The 16,299-nt window shown below is 39.2% G+C and overlaps 1 long non-coding RNA gene across 17 annotated transcripts; it reads left to right on the top strand.

Annotated features, from left to right (window-relative positions):
* The first annotated feature begins 582 nt into the window (after positions 1-582).
* Positions 583-11,540, top strand: LOC145119343 (uncharacterized). 17 transcript variants are annotated; one of them, XR_013713799.1, is made up of 8 exons: positions 583-908; positions 998-1,220; positions 1,322-2,449; positions 9,513-9,956; positions 10,018-10,468; positions 10,572-10,653; positions 11,058-11,114; positions 11,234-11,540. It is a non-coding gene; the product is annotated as an uncharacterized LOC145119343 (long non-coding RNA). The 17 variants fall into 17 exon arrangements; XR_013713802.1 differs by adding an exon at positions 10,819-10,878 and having other exon boundaries at positions 9,513-10,468; XR_013713809.1 differs by lacking the exon at positions 9,513-9,956 and adding an exon at positions 2,518-2,611.
* The last annotated feature ends 4,759 nt before the right edge of the window (positions 11,541-16,299 follow it).

The following is a 16,299-nucleotide window of genomic DNA, read 5'->3' as shown; positions in this document are numbered from 1 at the left end:
AGGAGTTGGCCTCGAGCTAGACATTGTGGGTTGGTTGACTGCTCACTGACTTCGATCGGAGAAAACGACTTCGAACCCTAGGTTTAGTGCTTCGTATTCACTGTAAGATGAGAAAAAAGAAGAGCGAAGAAGGAGTCATCTGGCTAAATAAATGTGTTTATTTTGACTTCTAAATCCTACGTGGATAAAATAAATGACATATATAATGTAAACTTATTCCACATTAGGAATACCACCGGTTGTTCCGTTTACCAGGTGCATAAGGGGGTAATTAGCCGGTATTTACTAACATTAAGGATCAATTGAGCACAAAAAAAAAACTTTAGTGACTAAATGTGCAAATTGACCAAACATTGATGTGCTACACTGTCAAAAACCCATATCTAAATTGGTCACATTCTTTATTGAAATTGCAGTTTGGTCCTTACTCTGTTCCTATTGGTTAAACAACATCTTTAATCCTTCTAAAAACAGAGTTTTCATATTACACCTTCTCATTTTTTTTTTGTTTTCTACCCTCCGTAGATATTTTCCTTTTTGCTTTTTTGCTTTTCTATCACTTAATGCTCTCCATGGTTGGAGAGCTCATTGTACACGTGCTCACTTCGGGATATCGATCGTATACGTGTTTCCCTTTCAATATTGTTTTGTTTTTTGATCACCGATCAACTCTCTTCTTCACTTCTTTCAAGGCTGCTAATAAATTTTGGGTCACAAGTTTATTCGTTGGTGTTCCTCGCTTGTTTCTCCAGGTGTTTCACTTGCTGCAAGGTCCCTCCTCCTCTCTCTGGAGAAAGAGGTCGTCGTCCCTCGCTCTTTCCCCCTTCTCTGTCTCTGCCACGATCAAGAAGAAGATGTGTTTGTGCTTTCTTACATCCACCGCCATCGCGAACTTTTGTGGAATCCAGGTTCCGATCTTCTCCGCTCTACTTCTTCCTTTTCTTACGGTCTCCAGAAACATCTGACACGAGTACTCTTTCTGACAAATAAACTTCAGCCTCCATGAACCATAATCGACGTCCCAATCAGCCATCAAGGATTGGACCCTGTTGCTCGATCAGATAAAGGATGGATGTGATGGACCAGATCATAAATTTCATTTTTTTTACAGATGGAGTCAAACAAACTTCAGATGATGAATCAAGAAAGAACAAAGCAGAGCAGTTAAAGCTTTTCAACCTAACTTGCTTTTGTCTGCTCCTCCCTCACTTAATGATCAGGTTAGCATTTCTCTTCCGATTTTATAAAATTTATCTTAATTTTAGCCTTCCAGTTGTTAGATTTGAATGGAATTGGACTTTGCTGAAACCACCATTGATAGGTACAAAGAACAGACACATGTTATCTTTGCAAGAGTTGCGCATACCAACTGTTCGACATGTTGCTCCAAAGAATAATCATCTTTTCATTTTTTAATCTATTGGCTTTCTTTGATGTTCATTTACTGAATTTGAATATGAATGAAGATTTGTTTACACTTTTTCAGGTAACGATTTTCTTCTCTTCTTCTTGTTGCACTGTAGACCCAAATCCATAGTGGGCACCCCTGCATACATTGCTCCTGAGGTTTCTGTGTACTTTGTGTATCTGATTGCTGACAGCTTGAAACTCAGTCATTTTTTTCAACCGAAATTTAAATTAATGATTTGTATCTAACTTTATAAAATAAGTGATGACATTAAATAATAAAGTAAGTGCTAAAAAAATAAGTGATTTTTTGTATCTAACTTTATAAAATGAGGCAAAGATACTCCATCAAGTGTAGCCCTACGAATGACACGCCCAACACTCCGAGAACAACATTCCATGTTAGATTGGGAACAGATAGAAATATAGGAATACATGGATTATTTTCTTCAAAACCTGGACATTATCAATTCCAGAGAGGTACAATTAACTTCATTGAGCACTCTTTTTTTAAACTAAAATTGTTTTTAAAGCCTAAGTTCGTTTGGTCTGGGAGGTAATGTTGGCTTTTGATTATTGTAATTGTTTTCAAATAGTTCAAGAAAAAAAATGAAAAATGTTAAAATTTTCAATCATTTCTCTTTTTGACACTCAAAACCAATCAATGGACCTAGGGGTGCATGAAAAGTTTGAGAGAAAACGGAGAAATGAGCAAGTATTTTGTATCTTTTTGAAAGGTAATATGTGATACATACACCGCACAAGGCGTACCTATCCCAACAAAGAAACGTGGTAAGGCTGCTGAGATTTCAATGATCCTAAAGTTGTATCACAAGTTCCCTCGTAGGTTTTTTGAGTGAAAATTTTATGATTTTTTCATGCAATTAAATTTTGACTTATCTTGGTTTTAAAGATAACTTATACATCTAGTTCAATGATATATGATTTAAGGTTTAGAATTGAGCAAGAGTACACTTTGCCTCGAGAAGATGTCAAGTGGCCTTTGGGTTGACATGTTGGAGGGTACCCTGCTGCTCCTCAGGTATAATCATGATCTTTCTTTCTCAACTCTTGTCTGTTTTCAAAATTTATTCCTAAAATGCGTATCAGGGGCATAACAGTCAACATCACAACACCAAACGGTCGTAACAAACTCCACACATTTCCAAGAGCAAGGGACAAAAGAAGTTTCATGACGAGTTGGGTACTTATCTGCACTTTAGCACCGCTTTTCACCCGCAGACGGATGGTCAGAGTGAGCGGACCATCCAGACTCTGGAGGATATGTTGCGGGCGTGTGTTTTAGACTTCGGAGGTAGCTGGGATACTTACCTTCCTTTGGCTGAGTTTTCCTATAATAACAGCTATCATGCGAGTATTGATCGTCCTCCGTTCGAGATGTTGTATGGGAGGAAGTGCAGGACCCCAATATGCTGGGGCGAGGTTGGGCAGAGAGTCATGGGGAGTACCGAAGTGGTACTCAAGACTACAGAGAGGATCCAGCAGGTTCGGAGTAGGCTTCAGACTGCTCAGAGTCGGCAGAAAAGTTATGCTGACAAGCGTCGATCGGACCTGGAGTTCCAGGTCGGGGATATGGTGCTCCTGAAGGTGTCGCCTTGGAAAGGCGTCATTCGGTTCAGGAAGCGAGGCAAGTTGGGCCCCAGGTACATTGGACCTTTCAGGGTCGTTGCCCGGGTGGGCAAGGTGGCGTATAGGCTGGACCTGCCAGCCGAACTCAGTCTGATTCATAACACTTTTCACGTCTCCCAGTTAAGGAAGTGTCTGGTGGACGATTCGGCAGTGGTGCATTTGGAGGATATCCAGGTGGATGACAGCCTGAACTACATTGAACGGCCTGTGGCGATCCTCGACAGGAAGTCGAAGGATCTAAGGAACAAGAGGGTGGAGCTGGTGAAGGTGCAATGGCAACACCGCAAGGGCTCGGAATGGACTTGGGAGTCGTAGGATGAGATGAGGGAGCACTACCCCGAGCTTTTTCAGGACTCAGCAGCAGACTTCGAGGACGAAGTCTAAAATAAGTGGGGGAGATTTGTAACACCCGGTTCCTGTTACGTATTTATATTCAAGTAACTCCATGTTTTGCTTTGGGACTCGGCGAGTTGGAGGCCCAACTCATCGAGTAGACTCGACTTTCGATCGGGGGTTAAGTGACCTACTCGATGAGTCGGGAGACCGACTCGACGAGTAGGACTGTCTGGATGAAACCCTAATATTTGGGTTTGCACCCTATTTAAACAACTTATAACGCCCAAACCCCGCCCCCATCGTCCCTCCCAACCCAGAGAAAACCCTAACTCGAACCCTAAGCCTCTATTGTGTGTTCTTGAGCTTGTTAGTACCTTTTTGTGTGTTTTTTAAGTTGGAAAGGAGGAAGGAAGCTTGGGAGTTCAAGTAGAAGCAAAAAGATCCATAGGTTTTGCTCCATTCTCAGCTCATTCAAGGTAAAAAGCTGGAACCTTCACCATCTATGTGACATCCCCATTTTCACGGCAGAAAAGATCGATTTTGTTTATGCTTCATAAAAATCAGAGTACCTCTTTTAGTGAAAATGTTGCGGAATTTGTTCCCAGTAAAACATGATAAATATGTTATCAAAACATTTCCGAAGAAATGTATTTTTATTCATTTTAAAACATTTGGGATGTCATCATCAATACAGAAACATAAGCATAAACAGAACTTACATTCATTTACACTAAGTAGCTTCGTATCGACACCTGTGATACAAATAAGCTTGAGTGGGTCAGGTTGGGAAACCTGGTGAGTAGATAGGGTTTTCAACCCACAATAATATAATTATTATGTTTAACCATCAAACAATCAACCCAATTACTCATCCCCATTATCTTCTTTACTCTTAAGGGTCTACCCTAAGAATCAACAATTTCTCATTCATTCATTCCCAAGGATTATCCTATGGAATAGACACAAAGTCCATCGTTACCAGGGTTTATGGATTACAATTGGTGAACACGTAGTCCAAAATATCTGGTGAACACTTAGTTCAAAAATACCTAGTGAACACACTCAGTTCAAAATACCTGGTGAACACTTAGTTCAAAAATACCTAGTGAACACACTCAGTTCAAAATACCCGGTAAACACTTAGTTCAAAAATACCCGGTAAACACACTCAGTTCAAAGTACCTACAGGTTACGAGCCTGCTAGCGTTCCATTGGAATGTCTAGTAAAGTCTGTGGTCGTCATCTATACTCCACTAGATGACCGGATCACTGTCAACCTTGAGGTCTTTCATCGTATTATCACACAACAACTATTTCATCTACCCATGTTTTACCCAACACATTTTGTAGATATAAAATATATATACAGTTTAAAACATTTAAAACATGTATAAAAAAAATCTTTCACCCAGCATAGACAGCAAATATTCAGACAATATGCACACATAGCACGTAATTTATATTAAATACTTCATATTTATGTGTAAGATGAAAGGAACTATGCACTCAAATGATAAGGTGGTGACTCGGTACTCGGACAGCACTTCGTTATCTCAAAACAATTTTCCCTTTACAAAACCTAGTATCAATACCATTAGGGTTTAGTCTAACGTTAACCGCGACTAATTAATAGTCTAGCTATTATTATTATTATATAAGCGTTAAACAACACTCTATATAACTCATAATAATAGCCAAAATAATTATTTTAAGGTCTTAATAATGTTACTATAATTATTTAAAAGCTATATTAAAAATTGCATAGGCGTAGCTCACTTACAGCGGGTTTTATAGAAAACCGGGCTTCGCTTGGAGCAGCGTTTCCGAACCGAAAGACCCTTTTTCTCGGGACTCCGGGAGCCTCGGGGCTTCCTTCGGGTGCTAGGGGGTTTACCTAGGCTTAGGAGGGTTTTAAGGGCTAGAGAGAGAAAGTAGTGAGATAAGGAATGAGAGAATTGTGTGTGAAATCGGCTGGCCCTCGCATGCCTTTTATAGGCCTGATCTGCGGAGCACGCTGGGCGTACTCTTCGGAGTACGCTGCGCGTAGTGATTGGTCGTACAACACGCGTCGCTCTTCGGATGGGTCATCGTGGCGAGTTCCGGAACCGCACAAGGTTAGTCCGTTGGGCGTAGAGACTTCGTACGCGAGGCGTACTCGTACGCGGGGCGTCGGTTGCGAACACTGGGCGTCCGAGGCGATACGTGGCATCATCTTGTGCGAGACGGTGGGGATCAAGCAAGGGTCGAGATTTGGCCACGTCATCACCCCCTCGCAGATTCGCAACTTTCCTTCCCGACTTCAAAAATTCATAACTCTCGCATATGTGTAACATCCCAATTTTCAAGTCCAAAAATTTCTTGTAGATTAACTGACTCATAAAAACATTAATAAGAAAATACTGTGAAAACACATCATCTCATAAAACAATGTATCATATCTGAAAGCCAAAGTCATAAAATAATAACATATCAGAGTACAATCCCAGAAAACTCCATGCGGAAATCATGTGTGTGTGATGCGCTGCTACACTGCCGGCTCCTTCCTCTTAGACGAAGAGGTACATGGAACCAAAACTAAAACTGTAAGCACAAAGCTTAGTGAGTTCCCCCATCATACCACATACCATACAGACATATCGCATACATACTGCCGGACAATTCTGGGGTGCCCGACCTACCCAGTACGGCCATTCTGGGGTGCCGACCTACCCGTGTCAAGCCATTCTGGGGTGCTGACCTACCCATGTCAAGCCATTCTGTGGTGCTGACCTACCCTTCGGTCCTATCAACCGAACCTCGGGGACTATTCCACCCCTACTGCTACTATCACATATATCATAACGTAAACATGCTGTCAGACGTTTCTGGGGTGTCCGACCTACCCTTCGGTCCTAACAACCGGACTTGAGGACTATTCCCTCCCTACTACCACTATCACATATAACATATCATGCCAGAATATAATCATATCATCACATACTGTCAGACATATCTGGGGTGTCTGACCTACCCTTTCGGTCCTAACAACCGGACTCTACTACTGTCACCTATACGTATCATGCTAGCATATAACATATCAAGTAGTAGCAAACATAGCAAACATAGACAATTATCACGAAAACAATCATCTATAACAACTCCTACTGGTGGGCCGGCATTGTGGTCGTAGACCCACCGTTACTGGAAGGTAACTCACCTCGTACAAGTAGTTGCTGATAATTTGTGCGGGAAACCTCTGTCTGCTGCCGCTCCGGAAATCCTCCGGCTACAATCCCCACAAAATACTTGATCAGAGTCTGATATCTACTCTTAGGGTAAAATGACCATTTTACCCCCAACCAAGTCCAAGTCAAAGTCAAAGTCAACCTCCAGTTGACCCGACTCGCCGAGTTGGGCCGTCAACTCGTCGAGTCCCTATCTCTTCAACTGTCCTCATCCACGATTCTACTCGTCGAGTTTAGCGACGACTCGACGAGTTCCTCTTCGATATGAACATCGAATGAACCTTCATCCGACTCGCCGAGTTGTATGAACACTCGTCGAGTTCACCTTCATCAGATGAACAAGTTCTGACCTTGACTCGCCGAGTTGTATGAACAACTCGTCGAGTTCATCTTCAATCATAAGGAGATTGCCTTGGACTCGCCGAGTCTGTTCTAGCACTCGTCGAGTCCCATGAACTCCAGGTCTAAAACTAAGTTCAATGCGTTGGGTCACCCTTTCTGTCCTGCTACAACCCTTCTAACACCCAACTGAGTTCTTTGACCCTCAACAGATATGAGACTTAAAGCCTTGGACTCGTCGAGTCCCAAGAACGGACTCGCCGAGTCGATAACATCCACACCCTAAATCCTCGATTTCTGATGTACAACACTTGACCAAATGATAGATCCAAGCCCCTAAGCTCGATCTAGCACGTAAAGTTACGAACTTTACGTGCATGCATGAGACTTTTGAGCCAAAAAGGCTCTAAAATGGCTCTAGTGTTGCATGGGGCCTTCCTTGGGTGCAAAAGCAACCCAAATCTGTCTTGTGACCCCTTTAAAGACCTGATTCCAAAGCCTCAACCCCCAACCATGTTTGCAATCATGGTTGGTTACCAAAAATGGCTTATAAAAGCCCTAAATCTCCCCAAAAAGGGATTTATCAAATGAAAGAGCAAGGTACAGACTTTATACCTCTCAAAGACTGCAAATGATGAACCAAACTCGAATCTTTCAGTTCCCTCTTGATCCTTCTATGCTCTTCCTTCTTCCTTGTGAACAAAACCACCAAAATCACTCAAAAGCCTTAGATCTTGCACCAAAACACTTAGGGTTTGCTATGGAGGGTTTCTGGGAGCATAAAGGGGCGATGGAGGCTACATAAGGTTGTTTAAATAGGGTGCAAACCCTCATATTAGGGTTTTGTCCAGTCAGAGCCTACTCGTCGAGTTCGGGACCCGACTCGACGAGTCCATCACTTAAATCCCGCGCCTCATCCCGCTTCTACTCGGCGAGTTGGTTCTTCAACTCGCCGAGTCCAAGGTCAAAAATGCAAAATACTTAAATAAAAATACATACCAAGAACCAGGTGCTACAATATGAGCTCTGTTTACGACGTTCTTTATATCCACGTGTAGGCGGGAACGTACTCTACAACTTTCGTTTAGACTCCGTCGGCTAATTTTGACTTTATTTTAAAAGTTATATTATTAACAGGCCGAGACAGGATTGGTCCGTTAAAATCTCATAACTTCTTCATCCGACGTCCGCTTTCGTTTGTCTTTTTATCGTTATGCTACTATTAATGAGGTCTTCGATTCTCGTTTAGGTTGTGTCGGCTAAAAACCGCTCGATCTAATATTCGAACTTCGGGTTGTACACTGCTAAGCCGAAACTTCGAAAAATCATAACTTCCTCATACGAAGTCAGATTTGGGCGTTCTTTTCATGCACGCTCTCGGTTGAGCGTATTCTACGACTTTCGTTTAGATTGCTAAGGCTAAAAGTCGCTCTATCGTAAATTCACTATTTAAGTCTCCCGGTGTCGTGTTAGTTCTGTCGCGAAACTTCGACAGGTCATAACTCCTTCGTTATAACTCGGATTTCGGCGTTCTTTATATGTACGGAACCCTTGTGACATATTCTACAACTTGGTTAAGATTACTCCTTCTAAATAATCTTCCATTAAAAACTCATTTTTTTATGCTCATTGTCTCTAAATTGACTAGCCTGGATCTACGAGCGTTACTATCTATCTCTTAGATCTTGATTTGGGGCTATTTCCTACCCTTTTATGAGTTTAGAGAAGCTATAATTGGATTTGAGAGTGTGCTTGGAGTTGCACTTCAGATCTGGAGTTATTGGGGGTCCTTATGACATAAAGGTGCCAACTTTGTTGCCATAAGCACCCCATGCATCTTATAGACTTCTTTTTATGGTCTTTTGAGTCAAAAACCCCATGCATGGACATCAAGTTTGTAGTTTTACGTATAAAATGGACCCTAGAAGGCCAGATCTATGGTTTTGATGCGTTAAGACCCATTAGAATCGACTGAATAGTTTTGGACAAAGAGGGACTCGGCGAGTCACTTGGGTGACTCGGCGAGTCGGGTCGCATTTTCCCCCAACTGTCTTCTGGATATGGTTTTTGGTTGATTGGAAGGAACACTCAGCCTGTTAGGGGTTTGTTATGGACTTGAAGATCGAAGGACTCGACGAGTTCAAGGAGGAACTCGGCAAGTTCAAGGCTATGTCCCAACCACATGAAGACGAACTCGACGAGTTCAAGGATGAACTCGGCGAGTCATAGACTGAACACCTTCATATGGATGAAGATGGACTCGACGAGTTCAAGGACAAACTCGGCGAGTCGGTTGAAGATAGTCTGATGTGTTGTTGAAGGCGAACTCGTCGAGCTCTTGCTAGACTCGATGAGTAGGGACGAGATTATGGCATTTTGTGGACGTGGGGACTCGGCGAGTTGGTAGACCAACTCGTCGAGTCGAGTCAACCAGATGTTAACTTTGACCAAAGTTGACTTTGACCAAGGTGTTGGCCTTGACTTTGTCTTGGACTGGAGTTGACCCTTGTAAGGGTTACGAGTATGGATTGATGAGTTAGAAAAGTTGTTGTGTAGGAATCGAGGATTCGAGGAGAGTTGGTTTTCATACCGAGATCAGTGCAGACACTACACGACTTTGAGGTGAGTTTCCTCCTAGTAGGAGTGGGTCTACGGTCACAATGTCGACCCACAAGTAAGAGTGTTGGATATATGATTGTCTTTGTGATAATTATCTAGTGTTGATATGTGATATGATTATTGTGTCTGATATGATTATTGTGCTTGATATGTTATTGTGCTTGATATGTGCTTGCAGTAGTATGGGGTGAAATAGTCCCCGGTTACCGGTTGAAAGATACCGAAGGGGAGGGTAGCTCCCAGTTACCGGTTGCAAGATATCGAATGGGAGGTTAGTTCCCGGTTACCGGTTGAAAGATATCGAAGAGGAGTCCAGCTCCTGGCTATGCTCGACAGTTACCGGTTGAAAGATACCGAGGGGCGAGGATTATGCATTATTTGGTATGGGTATGATGGGGAACTCACTAAGCTTTGTGCTTACAGTTTTTAGTTTTGGTTTCAGGTACCTCTTCATCCAAGGGGAAGGAGTCGGCGGGGTAGCAGTGCATCACACATATACACACGACTTTCCGCATTTGAGAAACCTGGGATTGTACTCTGACATTTTATCATTTGAAGTCATGGTTTTCAAGACTTGTGATTTTTACTTGATGTTTTGAAACGATAACAATGATGTTTTCCGTGAACTATTTTATTAAGTAATATGAAATAAAAAAAATTGGGTCTCGATTTTGGGATGTTACACTAATATTAAAAAGACCATTTACCATGTATATGATAAGTAATATTGAGTTTTTTTTGGTGTGATATAGCATCTTAAAATGAACAAAATACTACACTTATTATGTTTTACATGACAAAAGGGTAAAACAGTCTTTTGCTTTTACAGGTTAATGAAAGTTTAACGAGTTGGAAAAATAAATGGCTTGGTGAAGTCGAAAGTGATTTGTATGGTTAGTCTCTTATTTCATTGTTATAATGATTTTTTTACGATTAAATCAATTTAGTCACTTGATTATTTTTTGTAGTGATTAAGACATTATTATACTTTTTTAGGTGAAAACGCTGGGGAGATCACAACTTCATTATCAGTCAAAGTCGTGGTCCCCTTTTTACACTTAAAGAAGGATTCCAATAGGTATTGTTTGATTATTTTTTCCAAATGGAGTTGACGGGTTAAAGGGTTATTTCTTTTTTGACATTATTTATAATTCTTTGCCTGTTTCGAAGCTCCTTTAATTTTTCACCCTCCACATTTATGAGTTATTATATGTCTAAATGATTCCTTCTGCACTAATTCAAGTACATCAAGGGTTTTCTGTAACTAGGATGAGAGATGATAATGGCAGTAAGGGAAATAGGGGTAAGTTGGTCATTTTTGAGGATCACCGAGTGTATTATTGCTTTTGCAACTTAGGATTACACTTTTAATTCTTATACAATTGCTTTTGCAACCTACTTACATTTCGATACCAATATGAGCAATGTATTTTATATGTTTTCTTTTTCTTTTTGTTTTAATAATATATATTTATTTCACAGGACAAATGACAAAATATTTGGAAAGCAAGTGGTCTACTAATGGGAAGCAGGATATAGGTTAGTTATCTTATTTTATCTTCTATTATTTGAATGCCACTAATCTTTATAGTTTTTTTTGGTAAAAAATATTTTAATATGATGATTATAAATGAATGGAAAGTTTGTGCAAATCACAGAATGAGCAAAAGAGATGTCAACAATGGCGTCCATTGACAAAATCAATATTGGCAAGGAGACATGTAACCTGTTTTTCTCTCTCGAGTACAAATGGTGTTGTTTTTGTTTTGTGGGAGATTCTAACACAAAATCAATTTTGGTAACCTGCAATGGATATGCTATTTGTTTTTGGTTAGAAAATCATTAAGTTTTTGTTTTTTGCAACCTGTTTTCTCTCTCGAGTACAAATGGTGATGTTTTTCTTTGGTGCGTGATTTGATCATTCAAGGAAATGAAATCAAAGAAGAATATAAGATTGTATTTTCATTGTTTTTTAAAATCTATTCAAATATGACATTCTATTTCTTTTACTAACATGATTTATCGTTACATTTCCACTCATCCGATTGATGGCGAATTACACAGAATAGCAACATACTTTAATGTGGATACCAATTCATGCAATGTACTTCATTATTTGTCTCACAAAACGAACACGTTCCGCCCCTCGCAACGCACGGGAAACCCCTCTAGTTGTTGTTGTTGTTGTTGTTATTATTATTATTATTATTATTATTATTATTATTATTATTAAACATTTACATTTACATAATAGCTTTCATTTAATTAATTCATCTGTCAAACCTATAAAATTTAGTCTTTAATCATATAATTATTCGATATTATTTATCAGCCTTATTTAGAAATAATTAAACGGAAACGGGGTGTTACACGAATCCACTACCATATCTTGCTTGGAACTCCTCCAAGTTACTAATCCACCATTTATTAAGAACACCAATCCCGATTGCGAACGAGAATCGACTTTATCATTTTGGAAGCTAGAATTAGTATAACCCTTTACATTGAGAAACTTGAGAACATGTCCTTTTTCTGTTGTCCTCCTTATATCCTTGAGAATCCTATTGACATCAGTCCAATGATTTTCATCAAGATTAGATTGGTATCGACCTGTCTTGCTTAAAGCACACAAGACATCATACCTTGTACATATCATGGAATACATGATCGATCCCACAATCAAAGCATATGGAACTCGACTCATTCTCTCTAACTCATATATATAACTAAGACACTAGGCTCTGCTCAATGTCACACTATGTTGCATAGGCATGAACCCTTTCCTACAGTCTTGCATCTTGAATTTCTTCAAGACTTTATCTATGTATGTTCTCCGGCTCAATCTAATGATTCACATAGATCTATCTCTACAAATATTTATACTAGTATGTATGTTGTTTCTCCTAAGTCTTTCAAAAAAAAAACAATCCCCAAGCTATGATATATACACATGGCTCATCTTTAATCCTCGAAAAAACAAACTCTTTGACTTTCTCATCGAAGCAAAGATTACAACCATGAGATGCTTTTTAACTCCATAAATTGATTTTTCAAACCCACACACTTTATTTGGATACTTGGACTATACATAATACAAAACCTTATGGTTGTACCATATACACATCCTATATTAGTTTCCCAATAAGGAAACCGGTTTTTACATCCATTTTCCATATTTTATAATCATAGAATGTTGTTATGGTAAATAATACCCTAATAGATTTAATCATTGTCACTGCTGAAAAAGTTTTCTTATAATTAATTCTTTGAGTTTGAGTGTAACCATTTTCTACTAGTCATGCTTTGTATGTATTGTACCTTACCATCCATGTTTGTCTTCTTTTTGAAGACCCATTTACATCCAACTATTTTAAGGCCATGTATATGATCAGCTAAGTGTTGGGTTATAATGATCTCTAGAGCACAAAGCAACGAAACCATTACATAAAAAACATGATTATCATATCTCACAAAGAACTTGTTCTAATAACCTTTTAGTAAAAAAAAAAAAAACAAGAAAGACAAATCATGTACTCTTGTAACCTTTGATCAAAATCTCCTTGTTATTAAATGTTATACATATATGAATTATAAATCCTCTCATGAAATGTTTATGATTATGAAAGTTCTATATGGTATAAAAGCATCATGCATTGTATAATGTGATGTGTGAATGGTATGTTAAAATGAAAGAAATAAATGTTTGCGTTGTGGTCATGCATACATGAATGAAGATCATTGCATTGGTTAAAGGTCTAGACACCAAGAAAACTATTGTGATGGTACTTTCTGTAATGCCCGTAGATCCGGGCTAGTCAATTTAGAGATAATAGGGGTCGAAAACGACTTTTCGACAAAATATTATTTAGAATAAATAATCTTAACCAAGTTGTAGAATACGTCTCAAGGTTTCCGTACATATAAAGAACGCCGAAATCCGAGTTATAACGAAGAAGTTATGACCCGTCAAAGTTTTACGGCAGAACCGGCACGGCACCGGGAGACGTAAATAGTGAATTTACGATAGAGAGACTTTCAGCCTTAGCGATCTAAACGAAAGTTGTAGAAAACGTTAAACCGATAACATACAAAAAAAGTACGCCCAAATCTGACTTCGTATGAGGAAGTTATGAATTTTCTAAGATTTGGCATCAGTGCACGACCCGAAACTCGAATTTTAGATCGAGCGGTTTTTGGCCTACGCGACCTAAAGGAGAATTGAAGATCTCATTAATAGGAACTCAACGGTAAAAAGACAGATGAAAACGGAGTCCGTATGTAGAAGTTATGAATTTTACGCGGACATTTAACAGTATAATCTCCTCGTACTGTTAAATTTAAGATCGGTCGAGAATTAGCCGACGGAGTCAAAATGAAAGTTGTAGATCTTATTTTTACCTACGCGTGGATATAAAGAACGTCAAAAACGGAGGTCGTATGTGAAAGTTACGGATTTTAGAAGTCGGAAGTGTGTTGTGCGAAAATGGGTGATGTGGCACAATCTTGGCCATTGCTTTCTCCCCAAGTCTTGCCACTAGATGGTGACATGTGGCACCAAGTTCAGCCATTTTCACCCTATAAATAGAACCTCTTCCACCCTCATTTTCTTCACACCTTTCCCATTCTTTCTTCTCTTTACTCTCTCTCTAGAACCTCTCTCTAGCCCCGAAATCCCCCCGAAAAGTCTAGGGAACCTCCCTAGCACGAGGCGGAAGCCCCGGAGTGCTCGACGGCTCCGAGAAGAAGAGCTTTTCGGCTCGGGAACGCTGCTCCAAGCAAAGCCCGGTTTTCTATAAAACCCGCTGTAAGTGAGCTACGCCTACGCTATTTTTAATATATCGTTTATTTAATTATAGTAGCGTTATTAGGAACTTATAATAAGTACTTGGGCTATTATTATGGGTTATATAAGTATTGTTTAACGCTTATATAATAGTAATAATAGCTAGACTATTAATTAGTCTCGGCGAATAATAGACTAAACTCTAGTGGTAATAATACTAGGTTTCGTCGAAGGAAATTATTTTTAAGAAGCGAAGCGCTGTCTGAGTTCGGATTACCACCTTTTCAAGTGAGTGCATAGTTACTTTCATCTTACACATAGATATGAAGTATTTTAAATAAATTACGTGTTATGTGTGCATATTATCTGTATACTTGCTATCTATGCTGGATGAACGATTTTATACATGTTTTAAATGATTTAAACTTTATATATATATATATATCTACGAGAATATGTTGGGTAAAACATGGGTAGATGTAATAGATGGAATATGAGTTGGATGATGAGTTGAGAGGTGTTATAGACCACGAGGTAAGTGTGAGAGGTGGACGATGTGAGAATCCTTTCCCAAATGATGGCCCCGTCATCTAGCAGAGTATGGATGACAACCACAGACTATTCTAGACAGTCCAGTGGAAAACTGGCAGGCTCGCAACCTGTAGGTGTTGTGAACGATGTGTTCACCGGTGTACTCTAAAAACCCATTGACATGTATTGCGAGTGGACTCTCGAAGACGATATTGTCAATAAACGAGATAACCCTAGCAGCTGTGCTCGAAGGACAATACTGGTAGCTGCGCCTCACATAGAATGTCACAATTCTGGCAGCTGCGCCTAAGTGATAGAACTAGCAGTTGTGCTTGACAGCTGTGTCATTGACAACGATGGACTTCGTGCCGATTCCTTAGGATGATCCTTAGGAATGAATGAACGAGGAATAATTGATTCTTAGGGTAGATCCTTAAGAGTAAATAAGATAATGGGGATGGGTAACTGGGTTGATTGTTTGATGTTTAAACATAATAATTATATTATTGTGGGTTGAAAACCCTATGTACTCACCAGGTTTCCCAACCTAATATGATAATGTCTATTTGCGGAACAACCCACTCGACAATGAAATTCTCTACATGGAACGACAATGAAATTACCTATAGGGAATGACCCTGAGGGACATCATGGTGTCCGTATATAAGTTGATTTATTCTTCTCACTATGGTGTGGGGAAAATAAGTGTTTGGATCATGCATTGAATTACATAGCATAAATACATGTAAACATTTATAAATTAAAATGCCTTTGACAAATGTTTTGAAATATATATGTATCGTATCAAAATGTATGTATCTTATGAGATATTTTTGTATTACGTATTATTTTTGATGTATTTCCAAGTACATGCATTCTTAGCATTGGATTGGGATTATAGAAGTATAGAAGTCACACAAGACTTTTACGAATAGAAGTTATGACCGGGAGAACGACTACCTCCCTATAAGTTATAGTTATTGTATGTTATTTGAAGAACAATATGTATTGGTTTAGTAACATCATATTTGAGTGTATTCTAATCGTTTGGTTGTCTCATATTTGTTTTAGGTTGGTCATTTACATATGTTCGTTTATGATTTTGGCCGATTTACACAAAGGTCGTTATAAAATTTGTGCAATTTACGCAAAGGTCGTTATAAAATTTCGATAGAAGTGTTAGAATATTTTTGGATAATAGATCCAAGTGATTAACCGATTATGATGCAATGAGATCATGTATTAATCTATCTTCCAAATGTATCAAATGTGGATATAAGAGGTGAAGTGTTACGACGTTGCCCTCTCCAATCTACTAAATCGAATCTCAAATGAAGGGTTATTCAAATCAATTCCGAGCTTTGTTACCTCTATAACATTGTCCCATAATATGAAGCTGATATCTTATCC

This window comes from Lactuca virosa, chromosome 6 (assembly GCF_052849685.1).
Source record: "Lactuca virosa cultivar CGN04683 chromosome 6, Lactuca_virosa_CGN04683_v6, whole genome shotgun sequence".
Classification (NCBI taxonomy): Eukaryota; Viridiplantae; Streptophyta; class Magnoliopsida; order Asterales; family Asteraceae; genus Lactuca; species Lactuca virosa.
This window is presented reverse-complemented; position numbering and strand designations above follow the sequence as displayed.